General features: G+C 34.8%; 1 pseudogene; it reads left to right on the top strand.

Annotated features, from left to right (window-relative positions):
- Nucleotides 1–2,024: 2,024 nt before the first annotated feature.
- LOC123394017 lies at nucleotides 2,025–16,042 on the top strand (annotated as a pseudogene).
- The last annotated feature ends 5,362 nt before the right edge of the window (nucleotides 16,043–21,404 follow it).

Below are 21,404 nucleotides of genomic sequence, written 5' to 3'. Positions count from 1 at the left end.
GCTACAACATTTTCTGTTTTGGCCTGACTAGCCTATATGTCTTTTATTTCTACAGTAAGGGACTCCCTGGTGTCTACTATGCTTTTCTCAAACCTAGCCTCTATCCTTATGATTATTGTTTTAAATTCTGTTCCAAGCATATTACTTATATCTGTTTCAGATAGATCCCTTTTTGTTCTTTCTTTTGCAATGAATTCCTCTGTCTTGGCCTCTTGTCCAGGTCTCTTCTCTGTGATAGGAAAGCCTGTTATGTTTCAGCTCCTAAAAGTAATGGCTTTTTGAAGAAGAGGTCATGAAGCCTGGTACTTCAGGACATGCCTCTGGAAAATACATGCCTCTGTGTGCACTCTGCTGTTGTATTTTGATTGGTCTATTTTTCAGGTCAATCCTTTGCAGGGTTTCTCCTTGCCTATGGTGGGGAGTGTTTGGACCTAGGCCAGACTGTGTTGAATTTTAAACAGGCGTGTTCTGGTCTGCTTGTTAAAAGAGACCTGATGCTATATCCACTAGGGCTAAAACTCTGCCGAGCTCTGTGGTCAGTTGATATGGTATGTGCAAACGGGTTGTGCTTCTGGAGTAGGGACCTGAGAAAAGCAGCATCAGCAGAGCACAGAAAGCAGGGCTTGATGTAAACGATTTAAGCTGCCACTGTTGGCATTGTGCTGCTTACTGAAGTTAGCTTATGCTGAGGGATGGGAGAAATGGCACTCACCAGCTCCTTTGTCCCCAGAGAGACAAATCCATCTCAGATCCACTCCAAGGAAGGCAAACCATCTCTCCCATGTGTCCAGGGGATCCTCAAATCATGCTCTCTGCTCTCCTTCTCCACAGGGACAATGCAGTGCCCCATGGCTCCACACCAGTCATGCTGCGGACCTTTAATACTCCAGTCTTTCACACCGGCTGGTTGTAAAAAAACTCATAAAAATCAACTACTCTCATTTATCCAGTCCATACTTAGGGGAAAGTGTTTTCTTCGTGCAATCTCCTATATGGTCCTGTTTTTCTCCCTCTTTTTCTCTTTCTTCCCCTGTCTCTCCAAGACCAGGGTTGTCTCCCCTCGATAATACCCATGATCTGTTTCTCCCCCAAATCATGTCTTTGCACCTTCTACCTTCCACTATGTGGCCCTCTTCTCTTCCTCTAGCTGTGCAGTTGGTTCTGACAGTCCTTCAGGATGACTTAATATTTATCTAGCTGAGTTCAAGGGATAAGGCAAGCCTAGGTTCCTCCTACTTCTCTGCCATCTTAGCTCCTCCCCTAAGTATTCATAATTTTTTTGGTATGTACTATAATTTACTTTTTTTTCCTCTGAAAAGGGAGCATTTGACTTTTGTAATGTGATAACCATGGGAATCACAATTTCTCTCTTACCCAGGATTTTCAAGGATTTGAAAAATTATTACTTTTGAAGTCTTCTGAGTTAATCTTGAGAGTTTTCCAGGCCATTTTAGCAAAGAATATTGTCATGTGCAATCAGTGAAATCTATGTTACTTTAACTTGTGTTCAATTTTTGACAGGATTTCCTTGAGTAACAGCAGACCTCCCACTCTTCAGAGATTGATTGTTACTAAGGCACACTTCCCACACTTAGCTATACTTTCCCTGAACCCAAGGTTCAGCCTGAGATAAAAGCTTAATATCATCTCAGGTTTTTCTGAATACACATCTTGCAGAGCCCGAGTATGGTTTTCTAAATTCCTGTGTGTGTGTGTAATATAAATATACATAATATTTATATGGGTGCCTTGGAATGATTTAATTTCTCCAGCTTCTCCCAGAGACATTAATTTGTCTCCTGTATGTCTCTACTTATAATCTTTTGACGCTGTTATCTGTGGGTCTGTAGTCTGCCTTGAACATTTTATGAACAGAATTGTTTGAATTCTGAGTTAGCCAAATCATATACAAGTGCCTGCATCAAATTTTCAGGTATCTCCAGCAGGGTTAGAATACATATTCACCATAATTTGTTAATAGAGTCTGTTCTGTTTCCTGCAGTTCAAAGGAGTGAAATAGGAACATGATTGTCACTCTTCAAGACCAAGACCAGGCTGGACCAAGGGTGAGTAAAAATGCCACATAACTTTTCAGCCATTATGAATATGGACTTATTTTAATGCATATTTTCTTCATTGCTGTAAAGGTTTGACTATTTTCCAGAGCTCTGGCAAATTCAGTTTTGACAGTTAATTTTTTCCTTTTCTTAACAAAACAAAACAAAACAAAAAAACCTAACAAGAACTTGTCTACTTAATTTGCCATTTCACTCTTCATATTACCTTTTAATTGGAAGAATTTATACTTCAACCAATGATTTATAAGACTAAATCCTCTTCCATATCCCATAAATCTTTCATAGACAAAAAGGATATTTTATTTCATTTTTTTCATTTCTTCAATAGTAGTTTTAGTGAATGTTTAATATTATATATCTTCTTTGCTCCTTTTCCACTCATGCAATTTGCCCATTTTCTTTTTATGATATGCTCATAATATAAAGCTAGCTGGCAATTATATTACAAGAGCTGATTGCTGACATGTCTTAATCATTGTCTTATGTAAGGTAATAAGAAAATATACTTTAGAATATTCATTGAAAAATTGGAAACATTTGAAAAGCTTTGATTTTTTTTAAAAAAATAAAACAAATCAGCTTTGTGTCTAAATTGTTAAATTCCCCCTACATCTTCTGGGCCTCAGTTTTGTTGTGTTTAAAGTGAGTTGTTAGGTCTAGTAAGATCTATCTCAGCTCTTTAAAATCTGTATGACTTCAAAATTCTCTTTACCAATTGTTTGTATTAAGCAGGGGATCTTACTATATCATAAGAATAAAATCTTATAGACTTTATTTGCTACTAATAAGTATTATTGTGCACATCTTTAAGAGAGGAAATTGAGATATGGAAAGACCAAGTAATTTTCATACAGAGTCATGAAAGGCATGACAATCAAAATGAAATCTCAGGTACCTTGCATGATAGAGCCATGTCTTTTTTGGATCATTATGTTTAACTTCATTGTTAAAAGATAGAAAGAAACACATGTCAAAGTGAGCCCTGAAGAATTTTCAACATTGCATGCTCTAGCTTAATACAGGGCTTATTTCCCTGTTGTGAGGGAAAATTACTCCAACTGAATGTATAAATCCAAACTTGGTTTAACTTTCCTGACCTTATCCTTTATGATTAATGATCTTTTGATATATTTTATTTTTATGTTTTATACTTTTTATGGGATATTGTGCTTGGCAGCACTGAAATAAAGGTGGGGAAGAATAGGGAGATAAAAGCAGGAAATAATTAAAAGATTTTTTAAAATTGTGAAACATGCAAAAAAGAATAAAATAGTAAAAATTCTTCTAATGTCAAAATGAGTTACTTTCTGTAAAAGATCAGGATTAACATGCTACCACCAGGAAAGCACAGGCAGAAATCTTACAGAGTTTCTTTATTTGCTTAATCAAGGATTATCAATGATGGAGACTAAAGGCTAATTTTGACTAAAGTGTCATTTGACTAAGACTAAGTGTGTAAAGTCCTTGCCCAGCTCATTTCACATAGAAGGCACTCAATAAATGCTGGCCATTACCTTTATATGAGCACCCACTCACCGACAGAAGTCGAATGACGTCTGGTCCAAAAAGTACAGACAACTCAGGACATTTATGTACTCTGTGCCAAGAAGGGGCCAAGAATATTTTAAAATTTACATCATATTGAAATTGTTTTCTTCCAAGTTACTTGAAAGTTACACATTGCCAAACGGCAAAGAAACATAATGCTTAATCCCTCATCTTACTTATTTATTTCTTGTTGATGTTAGCTGTTCATCTGTATTCTAGAGAAACATTTCGCTGGTCATCTTTGATTTCTCAGCCTTTCCCAGTTGACAGCATCTTATTATTTCTACATTTTTGGTGGGGAGAAGGGAGATCTAATTTTGGAAAACATTGTTCTTGAAATATAGTCTCTGGAGTAGGTAGACCTCACTATACCACCTGGAACTAATTATTCACCCCAGCATCTCTGCTTCTTTAGATGCAAGAAAGAAATAATATCTACCTCTAAGGACATTAGAAGGCTGTACAAAGCAAGGCATATAAGTGACTTACCAAATTAGGTGCCAAACCTGGTCCAAAAAAAACCTTAAAAAAATATATATATTTATATATGTATACTTATATACACACACACATATACTTTTATACAAATATATATTTTATACATAAACACACACATATGTATCATATATGTGTCATAAATAAATACATGACAGACACATATATAAATAGTTGACATACAATTTACCCATTAATTTACCTATTATCTATGGTAATAGCACAATTGCACAGTTGAATTATTCCATCAAAAATACATAACTTGCTAACTCTAAAATAATCACTATCTCTTTACTGAAAATGTTTGCTAATATATGGTAAAGTCCTAGGTAAACACTGGCTGGGATGAACTAGAACCACTTATAATTAATTCATTTGCTTATTAATATATTTCATACATATTTATTGAGCATTCATATAGGTTGATCATTCGGGGGGGATTCACATATGAATTGAACTGTCCAGTTGGACCTCAAATTGCAAAATAGGTATGGGAGAGGTTGCAAAATTTTAGGTATTAAAGGTGATCTATAAATACCCAGCACTCCTAGCTAGTGCAGAGATGGGGTTGGATGCAGAGTATGTCAGAGGGGTATGAACATTGGGTGCAAACATGTGTGTTTCAGGGAAAGTGGGACAGAGTGGAAGCCTCCAGAAACTGATTCTTTTTTTTTTTTTTAAGACTTTATTTATTTATTTGACAGACAGAGATCACAAGTAGGCAGAGAGGCAGGCAGAGAGAGAGGGGGGAAGCAGGCTCCCTACTGAGCAGAGAGCCCGATGCCGGGCTCGATCCCAGGACCCTGAGATCATGACCCGAGCCGAAGGCAGAGGCTTAACCCACTGAGCCACCCAGGCGCCCCTCCAGGAACTGATTCTAAGAGAAATCCTGCTTAGGGAGGCATGGCAAACACATGTTTATTTAATAAATGCTGTTTTAAAAAAGTCATCCACAATCCCCACCATACACAGAATGTATTCTAAAGCATAAAGCATTAAACAAGGAATAAAGAGGATAATTTGTATTTCTTTGTTTTGTATCAGTGTCCCCTACTCAGATTGCAACCTCCTTGAGGACAGGATGTTTGAGCATTTTAATTGCTATGTGTACCTGGAACACTCTTAGGCATGCAGTGGGTTGTTATACAGAAATCAATCTTTCCCATCTCCAACATACTGTGAGAGAACTGGTGATTCTTAAATAATTTCCAACATTTTCTAAGCACAAGGGAAAAGTCAGCATTACTTTCAATTCTCATTTACTTGGTGATTCCCAGATATATATCTCTTCATTTGTCTCTACTTACTTTCACATTATGTTAATTTCTTCATGCAATCTGACTTCTGTTGAAGTCAAATACTCATGCTGCATTTTCTTTAACTACCTTCACACAACTGAAGATGATTTTAAATTTGCTGATTGTGTCATATTCCCTTTCCATATTTATCACAAATATGTTGCAATAGGTCTAGTATTTAATGATAAAAATGAATTTTCTTTCCCCATATAAAATCCACAGATAATTTTTAAAGGGCACTTATGGTAAAAAAGATGCCAATTTTTTCTTTTGTTTATATATATGTATATATATATATGCATATATGTGTATATATACACATACATAAATATATTAAATATATAACATACATATCTATATTATATACATATATGTTTAGTATATTTGCATATTTGTATATTAAAATGCATATTTATGATATATATTACAGATTTAAATTACATATATACATATACATATTTATATGTGTATATACATACGTGTGTAGGTAGCTGGTCTTTATTTTTTTATTGAAGTCTGATTAACGTATGTAACATTAGTTTCAGGTGTACAACATATTAATTCAATAATTCTGGACATTACTCAGTGGTCACACTGTAAGAGCAGTCTTCATTTGTCAGTGAACACTGTTATTACAATATTATTGACTAAAAACCTGGATAGATGTTTTTTCCAAAGAAGAAATTCAGATGGCCAACAGACACAGGAAGGATGCTTAACATCACTCACCATCAGGGAAGTACAAATCAAAACAATGAGATATCCCCTTACACCAATCAGAATGGTTTGAATCAAAAAGACAAGAAATATCAAGTGTTGGTGAGGATGTGGAGAAAAAGAAGTCCTCATACACACTTAGTGGAAATATAGATTGGAGCCACTATGAAAAACACTACGAAGTTTCTCGAAAGAACTAAAAGTAGGATTACTGTATGACCCAATAATTTCACTACTGTATATTTACCTGAAGCAAATAAAACACCAATTCAAAAAGCTATGTGCATCCCTATGTTTATTGCAGCAATATTTACCATAGCCAAGATACAGAAGCAACCTAAGTGTCCATTGATGGATTAGTGGATAAGGATGATGTGGTAGGTAAATTATTGTGTTCTTTATTTCTTTTTGTAGATCTTAGTTTCTGTCCTATGTAACTTTCCTCTTCTGTGGATAAATTTAAATACACATATCATATAGATATATATACATATAATATACATAACATACATATAGATAAATATACAGATCATATATATAGTTAAGAAATAAATATATAGATCATATGTATACATATTCTTGACTATCCTGACCAAATATACATAAATATATACACACATATATACATATCCTTCACCATGTATACACATATATATATACATACATGGATACACTATGTATATTTGGTCAAGGATATATATGTGTGTGTATATGTCATATTAATTATAATGTATATATTCATTATATATCCATATAGACATGCATATATACATATAGAGCATATGTATATACCTTTGGCCAAATATACACATATAAAAGATCATGTTATATATCATGTTTTGTGTTTTAAATATGTACATACATATATGATATAAATATTCAAAATATATCTAAATATACATTAAATATATTTATATTATAGATGTGTATATTAAACATATAACATACATATCTATATTATATACATATATGTTTAGTATATTTGCATATTAAAATGCATATTTATGATATATATTACATATTTAAATTACATATATCCATATACATATTTATACATAATTTACAAGGAGATAAACTATGAAGAAAATTCTTCTGTTTTCCTGAGAAAGTCTTCATTTCTCTTAGACTTTTGAAGAGTATTTTTGTAAGATACGGAATTAAGGTTGGTATGTGTGTATGTGTGTTTCTCAATACTTTATACTAATCAATGCACTCCTCTCTTTTTTGCATGACTTCTGAGAAGTTTCATGTAATTCTTATCTTTACTTTTCTATAGGCCTGGTGTTTTGTTTTCTGGTTTTTGATAGCTTTTTCTCTTTTTCCTTAAGTTCTAGAGTTTGAAGATGCCTCTGTGTTTCTTTTCAAACATTGATTCTGTTTGGTATTCTCTGAGATTTCTGGATCTGTTTTTTGGTTTCTGATATTAATTTAAATAAGTAATATTATTTATTATTTTTTCAAATATTTCTTCTGTTTCTTCTCTCCTTCTTCGTCTGATATTCCTATTATGCATTTTTTATATTTTTTATATTTTTCCCAGACAAAAATAAGAATTAAGAGAGGGTAGCAAGTAGAAGTGAACATCTAGTTAGTGAAGTATTCTATATGGTCAAACCTGTGAGAGGAAAAAATGATGGGGAGATTCTCATCCCTTAATCTAAATAGGAGGAGGCAATTTTAAAACAATACAAAGAAACATGTAAGGCTAAATGAAATCAACCAGAGGTTTTGTCAAAAACTTTCTCCTTGACCAAATTTCAGTTAGACTCCTCTGAGTCCTCTTTAAACTAGGTATTATTTTGTCTGTCCTTGTTGGCTTTGTATACTCCAATATGAGCAAGAATCCTGCTAAGTCAATTCAGAAATAATCCCCATTTTTGATATATAGCAAGTTCCGTGGACTCTACCCTTGATATCTAAATTTGGGCCTGACCTCAGCAAGAATTCTGATAGACCAGTTAGCAAGAATACCCCTACTTGCTACTACTGATGACTACGCCTATTAATTTTTTCTATCTACTAACCCTTCACCCTGATCCTTAGCTATGAATCCTCACTTATCACTATTGGGTTTAGAAATGAGTTCAAATCTCTTTCCTCTGTGGTAATAGATTCAAACCCTGTTGGAACAGCCTCAAATGAAGCTTTACCACTTTGACAACTATTGCAATAATATTTTCTTTAACAGTTTTAATTATGGAAGCCTTAGATTCTTGGAGGGCTTATAGAACTGTAACATCAGCAATATTTTCCCAATCAAATAAATACAATTCCTTAGTTGCAAGATTTGTGGAAGACCGCAAATACCAGGATAAAAAGAAATATTTTTCTTGATTGTGTACCATTATTAAAAGCAATGCAAATTGAAATTCAGGAAAAGATATATAAAAAAATTTCAATAGAGGAGAAAGACTTGTAAAAGGCTTTGTCATTAAAAATAGATTAATTTTAATTAACTATCTAATTTCTTTGTCCTGCTATTATCACAAAGTTAAATGGCTCATTTGGTTTTATAATTGGAGTTTTAGTTAGTAGAACTTGGAAATAAAGTTAAGGTTTGCAGGAAGTAAGAATCACCCAAATCTATGTGAACGGTTTTTGTTTTTGTTTCTAAGCCGAAGGAGAAAGAAATCTGAATTTTGTTTTTTACTAAACTGGATGAGTTATTTAAATACTGTATGGATATGTAGATATACCTATCTTAGGAAAGAGAAGTATCTAACCTTCTGGCCCTTAACTTTCTGGTTTTGAGATTAAGTAGAACTTAGTCATATTCACCTCAGAGACAAGGAGTACAGTCTAATTAAATCAATTATTGCATTATATAAGTTTTTTGAAATGCTTAGCTATTACAAGTCATAATAATGCAAGTATTAACTATAAGTTAGAGAGAACTAGCACTCCCAAGTCACCTTGGTAGCTGAAGGCAGATTTTCTCAATAAATCTTCCAAATCATAAAAGAAAAGAAAAAGTAAATGAAGAAAAGATGTACAATCTCTAAACTTCTCCTAATTTAAAACCAGACAAATAACATTAGCCACCCAGGACCTTACTCAAATTTAAAAGTGATATCATTTTAGGTAGAAGATGCATCAACTCAAGGAGGAATTTTGTTCATTAACCAAACACTTGCACTACCATTTCTGTCTGTCTGGGACATAAAGTTGAATAAAATGTAGCTTCAGTTTCCCACAGAGCTAACACCTGGATTACATGTTGAAATCCTTCAGAGTTTTAAGGATTCTTATTTTCATGCTGCAGTTTCAAATGGCAAATTCAATACTACTTTTTTGTTTTTATTTCATAGCCAAATAACAGGCAGCAGAGCAGATGCTGTTGCCTGCTATTCTCAATAATTTTTTAGCAAGTCGGTAGAAAAATGTGTGGACAGGTGTTTCTGCTCTGTCTGGAAAAACTGCAGTGCAGAAGAGCACAGAAGTTTTCATTTCTTGTTAACTTTAATTGAGCAACTAAAAAAGCAATTAGAAAATGCTATTTCTGGGGAACAGAGAGAGTCACTTCCTGGTATCTTTGTTTTTTTTTTATATATAATTTTTTATTTTTTATAAACATATATTTTTATCCCCAGGGGTACAGGTCTGTGACCTGGTATCTTTGTTAAGAGAGACCACACCACAACATACATCTTCAGATAGTATTGAAGCTCACTATTTAGGACACATTTCATGAAAATACACATTTAAGTAAGGTGGAATTTTGGCTCAGCATCCTTTCCCCAACAGTCCAGGGATTATCACAGCCATAAAGATGGCACAGTATATTGATGATGATTAAAATGTACCTGTCTGTCCAGGCATTCAAAGGAGGTCTAAGGAGTCTATCCATAGACCATCTACCTAAATGACTCCAAATTGGTTCTTACTTTCAGCAAAAATCTGACAAATGTTTAGAAGGAAAAAATATCCACTCATAAAATAGCAGTAATCAAATTTCTAAAAGTTGTAACACAAAATATTTGCTTTCAGGTTTCATGACAATTTGCAATACCCATTGGTAATATTACCCCCTACTAATATCCACTATTCTTCTCCTTTTCACAAGTACAATTGCCTTCTTTCCAGTTTAAACAAACAAACAAACAAACAAACAAACCCAAAATCTAGACCTAAAGGTGAGATTCAGACAATAATAAAGGTTATCCTTTGCTTCTGAAAACTAAAAACAGAGTGATGAATTGAATAGAGAGAAATACATGACTGAATAACAGGAAGTATGCCAGTTAAAACCCAGTACAGTTCAGAGGAGAAAACTGCATCTTACTGGTTGCTTGCAATTCTGTGTTCCTGACAGCAATAGTATTGGTTGTGTTTCCTCCAATAGAAATAGAAAAAATGAACATGGGTCTGAAAGCTGACTTAACTCTTCTGAAAGCCTTTGGTTAGGCTGTTAGTAAACGGAAATTGAGTTAACCAAATTTTCTGAATTACCAATCAGTTCTATCCTATTCTTCTCTTTATAAAAATTTAGGCAACCCATTGAATGTTTTTGACCTGATTTTCCAGAAAATGAGTGAAGTGTATGCATGTCAGTAGAGCTTGGAAAAATGCTTGTTTCTTGTTTTGTAGACTTATAGTCCTTGGGATAGGACCATAAATATCCTAAGCCCAGAATCCCTCTGTTTTCATTTGCGTGTTTAATGGTGACTTATGTGAAGTAGATATGTTATTAGTCTCTTGAATAAATAAAGTCTCTGAGAGTCCCATCAGATCCACAGCCTTCAAATAAATATGTATAACAGAGTACTAAATAAAATGAGTAGACAATGAGCCCATGTAAAGTCCAGACAATTTGTGTCTATATGTATTTCCACAGTATCAAAAATTGGAGGTTTGGAAGCTTCTGAATTATTATTGTATTTTCCTCCAATTATTTAATGACAAAAATAGCAAAACTATATACAGAAATTCTGAAGCAAAAAATGATCTACCAATCCTAGAGTCCCTTTGTTCCAACTGCCCTTTAAAAAATTCCTATTTTATGAGAAATTTACCAACATTTGGTTGCAGCAGTAAGCATGGCATGTCATTACTTGACAATTACTTGACAAGTGTGTTGTCATTCACTCTCCCTCCCTTCCTTGTTCCCTCTCTTTTGTCTTTTCCATAAAATTTTAGGATACTTAGCTCTCTGATTCACTCTGATAGGAACTCTGACTAGCTTTGTTAAGAATTCCAAGAATTTCACCCTCATTCCCAGAATTTTTCATCTCTTAGTCTTTCCAGACACTGCCCACATGCTAAAGATGACTCCTCAGTGAGAAGGCCTTTTTCCCATCACTAGGCCAAGAGCCATTCTGGAGAATAAGATGGTGATACAGTGAGAAGACAAAATTTCTTTCTGCCCATTGTTTTTGAGACACAAGAGGATTTAGGAGTGTGTATTCTCTGCATGTTAGGAAGTCTGCAATCAATCAGGGGAAACTTTGGTTTTATTTCCAAGAATGTGAGCAAATTAGAGCCCTGGTTTTGTTTTTGTTTTTGTTTTTGCAGGGGAGACATTGTGAGGGTCTTGGTTGGGTTTTTGGTTTTGTTTTTTCCCTTCTCCTCGTTGTAGAGGAAGAGATTATTATGGGCTTTTAACTTGAAGCAAGAAGGTGGATGAAGCAAGAAGGTGGATAAGAAGTTTTTTTCAACATGGAAACTATAGATCCTGGACTTGATATTTGTTCCCTTGTCTCACATAATTATCAGGATTTTGGGGAAATGTTCTTATATTTTTACTTCTCTATAGGTTTAATATTAATAGAATATATCTTCAGCTGAGGAGAAGGAAAGGACCGCCTCAGTATAACAAATATTTACCAAGTTCAAATAGTTTGTATGTAACAATACTTGGGTTAAACAAATGGCTTGAGTCTAAAAAGATGATAATCACATTAATTAGTAGACAATTATTAAGCAAATATTGTTTTCCAGATATAAATTCAAATGCCATTTTTATGCCATATGTTCTTTCACAGTATATCACATTGTGTTAAAGTACAATTTATTGAACCAGCTTTTTAATCACTACCAGAGTAAGCATTTTCAATCACAACAAGTTATTTTTCTCCTCTTGCCTTTATGCTTTAAGATCCAATATTTAATATATATATATTCAACATTATCTTTGTATTACATGAAAAGGAAGACTTAATGCCACTGACTGAGCAGTTGTTACTTAACAAGTAGCCCATATAAATAGTACCTTATATAGTTTCATACTAGTTTACAAAAGTAGGTGTTGGATTAATCTTGTTTTTATTGTTAAAACAGAGATAGGTAAGTTACTTGTGCAGTCAAAGAGATTGCATGTGGAAAACTGAGATGTAGTGTGGCTCCTTTGGACTCTTGGAGCCATGCTTTTCTTGAGCACAATTATAGTAGATAAAATTCTGTGATTACATTTATTATTCCATCCCTTTCTGTTGTACCATGACTTAGGTATATGACAAAAGTTGGTATATTATATCACTTTCTTGATTATACTACATTATGTCAAGGATGAAAGGATTTTGAAGATGTAGCTAAGGTTAAAAATTGGTTCATTCAAGTTATCAAAAGGGGAAGCAATCATCAATGGGCCTGATTAAATCAGTTGGGCATTCTGTGAAAGGATAGGTCTTTCTTCTCTTTGAGTCATAGAGATGCTTTCTTGCCGTCCTTGAAAAAACAAGCTATCAATAACAAGCAAAGCGTTTTCTTTGGAGGGGCAAAGTCGGTTGACACAGCTACCAGAGACCAAGAAGTAGAAGAGCGGCTGAAGAAGGAGCCTGAGAAGCTGCAGTGCCAGCAAAATAAACCAAAGCTAGAACGATGGTCCAGGGAGAGATACCCAAGCTGGCAAAATGAAGAGAATGAAAAATGGGAGTGGTCCAGCACAGAAACAGATCTCTATAGCTTCAAGGAAAGATCTCTATATCTTCAAGGAAATGAACAACATAAATTTAGGAAGAAAATCCTGAAACTCGTAAGAATATATCCCAAGTTAACATTCTAATTGTAGCTTATAAGACTTTAAACAAGCGTCTCGTAAGAATCTCAGACTTCTAATGGAAAGAAAGTATGAGATTATAAGTGTGTTGTTTTGTGCTTCTCAGTTTGTTGTGCTTTCTTATACAGCAATGAAAAAAATACTAAAACAAAAAAATGTCCAGACTTTCTCATTAACATAATACAACTATCAATAAATGCTTTAAGAACACAAATATACATAGACATAGATGCCTTATGTATTTGTAAATCATATATATAAAGTACTATACCAAGAGATTTTTTAAAAATAAAACATTAGACATATACAAACTGGAAATTACAAAAGACAACTATTGTCTTTAGCCATGTCCCCCATCCATCACTGGTAATTCTCTTTAATAACAAGTACTGAAGAGTTAATGCTAGCTATCACCTTGGACTAAAATATGACCCAATCAAAAAATTGCTTTTCAGAAGCTGATATAGCACTTTTAAGTTTTTCAACTAATATATAGTCATCCTTTTCAGAGGACCCCACAAGTATGTTTGGCCTGAGACACTAGATATTAAATTTCACTGTCAGATTAGTATTAAATTTGGAGTCTCACATCTCTTAAGTCAGTCAGCAAGTGCCAGCTGGATATCTCTGCTTTCAGAAAGTATGCTTTCAGAAGTATGCCCAGAAAGAATATTTTTTGACCAAAAATATTGTCAAATACATTTTCAAACTTCTTGTTCTATCCTATTTCCATTTGTAATATGCAAAATTTAGGGTTTTAATGTGTCTATGTGTGTGTGTGTTTACTTTAATCTCAAGATTTTGTTAGGTTTATATTCCTTACCAATTCATTCTGACATATTTCATTCTGTATTTAAATTTCCTGACAATAACTTTTTTTATACTAAAGGGCAGCAAACGTTTTCTGTAATGGGTCAAATGTTAAATATTTTCATCTTTAGAAGCTATTTATTCTCTGTTGTGGCTACTCAACTCTGCCATTACAGCAGAAGTACAGGTATAAACAAGTTGTAAATGAGTTGGAGCATTGTGCTAGCAAAAGTTTATTTATGAACACTAAATTTAGAACCTCATATGATTTTCACATGCCAAGAAACTTGTGAGTTTCTTCAGTTATTGAAAAATGTGAAAACCATTCTTAACTCTAAGGCCATGGGAAAACACTTGCATGGCCATCTTTTGCCATAGGTTGTAGTTCCCAAATCCAAGTTGATAGATATCACAGTTAATGAATTAATCACTATAAAATATTTTCATCTCTTTGAAATAAACAAATTTTGAGTTTGAAAAAGTATTGGAATGATAAATCATGCCAAATCTAAAAGAATATACTGTTTAACTTTTTGCTAATGGAAATGGTTCTGTATGTACACTTATTTCTCAGAGTCAATAAATCCATGGTTCATAAAACAGAAGAGTCAAGAAGTAGTTTGAAATTACCATAGAGTCCTTTATACTATTTGACATACACATACCAGTTTGTATAAAAAATCAACATGTGCTGGCTGAATCCTTAGGTGGATATTAATATCTATTAGGCAAGATAATTGAAGTAGGAATGGCCATAACTAGGTGTCTGTCAACTTATGATAACCATGAGTAAGTAGGTGACAATAGCTTTTGGATACAACTATGAAGATCGTTATGGTTCAGACCAATACCATGATGGATACTGGGATGGATTTTGTGATGGCACGCATTGAGATACAGTTTGATATGGAGGTGGGGATCACTACCACGTCTGAAGCAGCAGAGATTATGACAGAAGCTATGATTCCAGGATTGACAGTGTCAGAAGAGCATTTGGTAGTGGGGTGACGACTACAGAGGAAGCAGAGTCCGTTATGAAGACAGGTATGATAGACAAGACTATCGATCATGGAGCTCCAGAGATGATTACTTTTGAAATGATTGTAGATGTGACAATAGAGGTCCCCCCCAAAGACCCAAACTGAATTGAAAGCCTCTGCTAGCACTTCTCTGTCCAATTGAGTGGACTTTTTCTTTGGAGGGGCAAAGTCTGTTGACACAGCTACCAGAGACCAAGAGGTAGAAGAGAGGCTGAAGAAGGAGCCTGAGAAGCTGCAGTGCCAGCTAAATAAGCCAAAGCTAAAATGATGGTCCAGGGAGAGATACCCAAGCTGGCAAAATGAAGAGAATGAAAAATGGGAGTGGTCCAGCACAGAAACAGACTCTTCACAGAATGGGACCTCTGCCACATCTGGCAGATGTGCACAAAGGAGAGAGTGCAAACTCTCTAGAAAAAGAAACACCTCATAAGGACAAAGACTGTCATTCTCCAACTTATAAGCCTTCCAAATCTGAACAGCCTCTGAAGGTAATGCTAGCCACCCCAACAAAAGAGAATGCTTGGGTGAAACAAAATTGTAACTCTCCTGCTTGATCTCAGAGCTCTGGCACAGACCGACAGCACCACTCTACAAGCGGTGGGGGGGGAAGTAGTTCCAGCTCAACCACCTGAGAAAGGATGAGCAAGAAGAGAATATGAAAAGAAAGAAGATGGGATGAGTGTCCCAAAAAACCAAAGTGTGAACTCCAGCCATGGTCCAGCAGACAGAGGGAAAAAACCCACTTATCTTTCACATAAGAAAGATGGTAAAAAGGATCAAGACTCTGATCTGCACCTGAGTCAAAGAAACCTGAAGAAAACCCATCTTTAAGTTCAGTTTCTGCAAACAAGTATGCTCTCTCTGTTGATGGCGAAGGTAAGAATGATGAAGATTACACTGAACTGCATCCTGTACTTTCTCCTACTCTCTCTACCCTGAAACATTTGAGAGTAAATGAAACCTCTATCCAGACAATACAATAAAATTCAATTCACATATTTGCCTTTCTCTGCCTTATTCCACTTAGTATTAGATTCTCTAGATACAAATGTGTTGTCACAAATGGTAGGTTCTCATTTTTATTTGTTTGTTTATGAATGAATATATAGTATTCTATAGGTTCAGGTGTACAATATAGTGATTCAGCACTTTCATACATCACCAAGTGCTTATCACAAGTGCAGTCCTTAATCTCCATCACTTATTTCACCCATCCTCCCACCAATCTTCCTTTTGGTAACCATCAGTTTGTTCTATATAGTTGTTCTATATAGTTAAGTCTGTTTGCCTCTCTCTCTTTCTCCCCCCCCCCCATATGTTCATTTATTTTGTTTCTTAAATTCCAAATGTGAGTGAAATCATATGGCATTTGTCTTTCTCTGACTGACTTGTTTCATTTAGCATTATACCTTTTAGGTATGTCCATGTTGTTGGTCTCATTCTTTTTTATAGCTGTGTAATATTCATTGTGTATGAATCTATATTCTTATACATTGATCAATCAGTGACCCATGGTTTGCTACTGTGTCTTGGCTTTTGTAACTAATACTGCAAAAAGCATAGGGATGCATATATCCTCAAATCAATGTCTTTGTTTCCTTCAGGTAAATACCTAGTAGTAGAATTACTGGATTATATGTAGCTTTTTTCCATGGTAGGTGTCTCAATTTACATTCCCATTTATTGGAAGGTGGAGAAAGGATAGTAAAATATCCTCCAGACTTGGAAGGCTCTTTGAGATTAAAAAACAAAGCAAGCCATTCTGTATCATTTACACACAGATGTATTTTTCTGACAGGCAAATTCAGACAGGTGATGATCCAGAGCTGTGCAGCTATTCCCTGCAAAGCCCAGAACTAAAACCACAGATTTTATAGAAGGAGGGACTATGTAAAGTTCAATAAAGGGTCTAACACTTTACAGGCCCCATGGAGCCACCTGTGTGCCAGAAGAGCAGAAAGTATAGTATTTCAACTAGTTGTCTAGACAACTTTAGGGAACATCAGAATAAGTGTTCATGCATTCTGGACAGGGTATACAACACATTTATTTGATTGTATATTCTTTTTCTATTTTCTATATTTTATTCTAAGGGAATTTTATATACTTCTTGATAGAGCTTTGCTATCCTGAGGGTCTCTCTGCAAATCTTATTTTGTTTTTCTTCTTTTCACATGTAGGGCGTGTAGGTAGAAAGAGTTTGAGAAAAAGAAGAAAGAGGCTGAATTGCACATTTGGATGTTCTGAGCAAAGCACTTGGATTTCCAATGCTGGTGATAATGAACTTAAATGATAAAGAACAAGGTGAAGAAAAAGTTGATTTGTCACGTGTTTTGAATAATATTGATGCATGGTCTAAGCTGGGAAGGCAAGTATATAAAATCCTTTATAGACAGGGTGACTTTAAGTAATAATCATGTGGAGACATCTAACTAGTTAAAACTCAAAACAAAGAATCAAATAGAGTTCAAAGCAGTCATAGGGAAAGGAAGAGTATAGATGAGAGAGTGTAGATACGCACAGTGTTAGCTCCCTTAAACATGTTTAAGGGACAAATGGAAGGGGTAGAGCTAGAGAAAAGATGACAAAGGAGAAGCCAGAAAATTCTAGACAATAGAAGAAATGACTATGGCAATGGCTGAAATGACACCACTCCCAACTAAAAAATTATTTGCTAGTGAGAGAGGAGGCTTTCCAGAATAAGAAAGGACAAGTTTTGTCGGCTTCACCCTTCCAACAAAAAAATAAAAATATGTACATACATGAGAATTAACTGATTTCCCCTTAAATTAGCAAAGTTTTTTTTATGATGCTGGTACTCTTTAAATATAAAAATATTATCATTTTCATTTAAATGCATGTTTAATCAGTTTATTTTTTAATTATTTTAGGAAATTATGTGTAATAGTTTATGTCAATAGAAATATAATCCAAGGAGAAACAGGTTAGAGTAGAAATATACTTCTCATTTTATTTTGATTTCTAAACTCTATAAATGTATTACATGTCCAAAGTGTTCAAGAATATAAATATTATAAAAGGACAACTATTGCTACCCCCTCCTCAGAGAGGGGAATTTATTTTTATTATTACTATTACATACACTCTGCGTAACATACTAAAATCAAACTTTTCCCCCCTTTTCCATAGGAAACAAATGGCTAGTGTGTCTTTATAAAGTGAGTGTGAGTCATTGTTTAGGTATGCAGCTATGATAATACTGGCTTCAAGCAATAGCAAATATAAGACATAAAAAGTGGAGGTGCCTAGGTGGGGCAGGTCCTGAACCCAGGGTTCTGGCATCAAGCCCCACATTGTGCTCCCTGTTCAGTGGTGTCTGCTTCTACCTCTACTTCTCTGCCATGCTCATTCTCTTCCTCTCTCTTTCTCAAATAAATAAATAAAATCTTAAAAAAAAAAAAAAGAGGCTCATGCACACACACATACAGAAACAGCAGTACTTGGGTAAAGACATTTTTTTTTTTCCAGATAGCCAATGGAAAATGATGAGATATCTTGAAGCTCTCTACCTTTTTATTCCTCTCTCATCCCAGTGTAAGGAAAGTAAGTGTTTGGTAGAAGAATAGATGGTATTTGTTTAAGGATTGCTGAAGCTCAGGTACCTGACCCAGGTAATTTTGAAGTCATTTTTTTGTTCTCTAATAAAGAGTAGAAACTTTCTTCCTAGCATACAGTCACAGAAATAACTATAATAAAGGAAACCATCTATTGGTCCACTTGTATTTAGTTTTCTTTTATAATGGAAAAACTCATTGACTAATGGCAAGTAGAAATGAAACTCCGTCATCCAAAACCTCAAGACTCTGCTGTAGCCACATAGAAGTAACCACAAACAATTTCTCTGCTAGATCACGAAAAATAATATTCAAGACTGATTAAAATTAATGTTAAAGAATAGGTTAGAACAAAATGTGAATGTGATTTACACATATGCATTTGTATTTTTAAAAAATAACAACCATAACACATGAGATTGTTAGTTGTAACCAGCCCTAAGCTCACTTGTACAGATAAAATGATAGTACAAGACTGCATCAGTCATAGGTTGAAAGAGCCTTTGAAAATATTCCATCTTGGGGCGCCTGGGTGGCTCAGTGGGTTAAGCCGCTGCCTTCGGCTCAGGTCATGATCTCAGGGTCCTGGAATCGAGTCCCGCATCGGGCCCTCTGCTCAGCAGGGAGCCTGCTGCCTCCTCTCTCTCTCTCTGCCTGCCTCTCTGCCTACTTGTGATCTCTCTCTGTCAAATAAATAAATAAAATCTTTAAAAAAAAATATTCCATCTATCATGGATCCTCTACAATGTGAGTATCAGCTAGCAGAACCAGGTCACAGTTTTATTTTAATTTTCATGTTGTTACCACATAAAGTTTGAAATTCTGTTTTTTTAAAAGATTTTATATATTTATTTGACAGAGAGAGAGATCACAAGTAGGCAGAGAGGCAGGCAGAGAGAGGGAGAAGCAGGCTCCTTGCTGAGCAGAGAGCCTGATGTGGGCTTCGATCTCAGGATTCTGAGATCCTGACCTGTGCCAAAGCAGGGGCCCACCTCACCGAGCCACCCAGGTGCCCTGAAGTTCTATTTTTATTGGCTTCTACATGTAAAGTGGAACACAAAATAATGTCACATACGAAAGAATGATAGAAAATCACTTTTTTTTTTTTTTTGCTGATGTCATAAAAATAATGAGTCAGTCAAAAATAATCAATAAATGCCAGAGCTATTGGGTGAAAGTTTGATAAGGAACAGTAATGTTGAATCTGAAAGTATCTCCCCATGGTTTAATTACAAAATAATAATTCTATAGAAGAAACCTGGGGCAAACCAAATAAACAAGGGATCCAAGTCATTGTTAAGATGAGTTAAACTGATCTCTACTCTCCTCTCTTCTCTTGTGAGGCAATGAGAAGGATACAACATTCCTTATTATCTAACTCCTATTATGTAAAAACATCATGCAAGCCCCAACCTAGAGAAATACCACATTCTTAATGTATATGAATGTCTTGAAAGACAAAGAACAGTGGAAAATTGTTTCATATTAAAGAGGCAGGGCTAAGGCACATAGGCGGTTTAGTTGTTAATCTTCTGCCTTCGGCTAGGGTTGTGATCCGGAAGTCCTAGGACAGAGCCCTATATTAGAGACCCTGCTTCTTTCTCTCTCACTCCCCTTGCTTGTGTTCCCTCTCTTGCTGTCTCTCTCTGTATATCAAATAAGGAACTAAAATCTTAAAAAAAAAAAAAAGGGGGGGGGGGGCAAGACAACTACATACAACACAGGATACTGGATTGGATTACATAATGAAGAAGAATAAAAGTGGTATAAACCACATTAATGGAAAAACTGGCACAAGTTATGTGTTAACATTATATTACATAAAGTAGCAATATATTTATGTTAAATTTCCTAGCTTTGATCATTACACTTTATTATGGAAAAAAATATTCTCATTCTTGGGAAATATAACCTGAGTTACTTTAGAAGGGCTCAGAGAATAGTTCAGGAAAAAAAAAAAAAAAGGAGAGAGTAATAACAAAATGTGACAAAAAGTTAACAAAAAATATATCTACATGAAGGTCTAAGAAACTTATTTTTATCATTCTTGCAACTTTTTTGTAAACTTGGAAGTTTTTAAAGTATAAGGTTAATTAATGAAAGGATTACATGAAAATTTTGTGAGAAATTTTCACACCAAACTGAGAAAGCAGTGCTGTGTTCTAAGCCTGTGTTGAGATTATGGACCCTGGAACAGAAAGCTGTATGTCATATCAGGTGTTACCATCTATCTGGGATTCCTGCATGGCAGGGAAGAGCTCAGAAATGAAAGAACAGACCTCTAGTCTTTAGAGTGAAGTCCAATATCATAGCTTGTGGTGAAAAATCAAAACAAGGGATTTCAAAGTGAATAAGGTTAATGAATAGGGAGGACAAAGTTCTCTCCTCAGTGTTCTAACAAGTATGGCCAAGACTCATCCTCACTATGTGGCCTGTATTCCTTATCACTGAAGTATAGGAATTCATTGCACCTCAAAATTTTTCTAAAGTCCTATGGATTCCCTCTATATCCACCAAGTATCTTCCAAAGTCCATCTTCAGGATTTTTGAACAGATATTCATGAGAAAGTGAATAAAATGTGCTAGTCACATGGTATATTTTATCATTATTACTGCTATTATCATTATCTCCAGGCAACAGAAGAAAGTGAACTGATCAACTCCTTCAAACGTAATTAGCCAAAACAATAAATCCTACAGTGATAGATGGATGAAGAGCTAAATTAAGCTCAATAGTATACAAACTGTAGAAATTATTTCTTTGCTAGCTGATGAGTAACTTTGAGTACACATGCAGTGAATGTCACATCCCTGTGCACCCAAATGTTCATAGCAGCAATGTCCACAAA

This window comes from Mustela putorius, unplaced genomic scaffold, assembly GCF_011764305.1.
Source record: "Mustela putorius furo isolate JIRA1106 unplaced genomic scaffold, ASM1176430v1.1 tig00001149_pilon_pilon_pilon, whole genome shotgun sequence".
Classification (NCBI taxonomy): Eukaryota; Metazoa; Chordata; class Mammalia; order Carnivora; family Mustelidae; genus Mustela; species Mustela putorius.
Note: the sequence above shows the minus strand (reverse complement) of the source record. Positions and strands in the feature narration are given on the sequence as shown.